Source organism: Sapajus apella, unplaced genomic scaffold (genome assembly GCF_009761245.1).
Source record: "Sapajus apella isolate SASKATOON/1434 unplaced genomic scaffold, GSC_monkey_1.0 scaffold22, whole genome shotgun sequence".
Taxonomy (NCBI): domain Eukaryota; kingdom Metazoa; phylum Chordata; class Mammalia; order Primates; family Cebidae; genus Sapajus; species Sapajus apella.
In genome coordinates, this window is record NW_022436962.1 from 7,099,532 (window position 1) to 7,100,012 (window position 481).

A 481-nucleotide genomic window follows, 5' to 3' on the forward strand; every position below is an offset into this window, starting at 1 on the left:
CCCCCCGGGGAACCTGAGGTTGTCTCGTGCCCTCTCCCCCCCACCCCCCCCCCTGGGCAAAAAAAAAAGACCCCACCAAAAAAAAAAAAAAAAAAAAAAAGAAAAGCACAAGGAGAGAGGAGGCGTGTGAGCAGCAGAGAGGGCTTGGGGTGCGGTCAGAGGCAGCAGGGCCCTGGATAGGAACGCCTCCGAGGATTCTGTTGTGAGTGCACAGGATCATTCTCTGAGAAATGCACACCCCTCGCCGCCTTCTCTGCCTGTTAGTCATGCTAAAAACACGAGGCAGGAGGGAAAGGCAGCATGATTCACAGACTGGAGGGTGACAGTGACCAGAGCAAGTTTAACCTTTTAAAGAGGAAGGATCTGTTGCTTGGCTACCAGGTCTGGGTAGGGTGATGTGTGGAAATGGGGAGCGGAAGTGGAGGAAGAAGAAAGACCCTAGAAGCAGGAAGGGAAAGGGCAGGAACCCCTCCTGGGCTGG